Source organism: Suncus etruscus, chromosome 12 (genome assembly GCF_024139225.1).
Source record: "Suncus etruscus isolate mSunEtr1 chromosome 12, mSunEtr1.pri.cur, whole genome shotgun sequence".
NCBI lineage: Eukaryota > Metazoa > Chordata > Mammalia > Eulipotyphla > Soricidae > Suncus > Suncus etruscus.
The window spans coordinates 56352085-56352708 of NC_064859.1; the positions used below are offsets into that span (position 1 = coordinate 56352085).

At 39.7% G+C, this 624-nt stretch overlaps 1 pseudogene; it reads right to left on the bottom strand.

Annotated features, from left to right (window-relative positions):
* Positions 1-298: 298 nt before the first annotated feature.
* LOC126025296 (uncharacterized) lies at positions 299-395 on the bottom strand (annotated as a pseudogene).
* Positions 396-624: the final 229 nt, after the last annotated feature.

Below are 624 nucleotides of genomic sequence, written 5' to 3' on the forward strand. Positions count from 1 at the left end.
AGAGAAGCAGCTGGAGTGGTTTTAGCAGGGCAGGGATTTGGCCTAAATTCTCCTCTCAAGATGATCCGTTTTCTGCTGTATGGGCTGGTGTACCCATGATCATTCATGGCTTGGTTTTCATCTCATTTGAGAATATCTACTGGACAAATTTTTGGCTGACAGATAGATGATTTCCAACACTATGGATTTAAATTTTGTTATTCTCTGGATGATACTACCTCACTTAATTTTTGGTATGCACTATTAGAAGGGAATGTAAGTTTAAAATTAACTGCTTCTTTCTTATTTTTTTACAAAAATAAAAAAGGAACACTTCAAATTTGTGTGTCATCCTTGAGCAGGGGCTATGCTAATCTAATAGTTCCAATTTTAGTATATGTACTGCTGAAGCAAACACCTGGTTCACTTTTGTAACCACCCCGACAGGCATCAGTATGTGGCAGAGCTCAGAACAGGCAGTTCCAGAAACTTCAAGGGCACTTACCAGGACAGTTAGATAAACTAACAACATCTGGGGGAATCTACAGGCAAGAAACCTTATGTAAGATCAGGGCACCCAAGTCCCCTCCTCTACTACTTTAGCTAAAGTGTTTAAACCTGGCTGCTGCAGCAAGTACTAAGAAT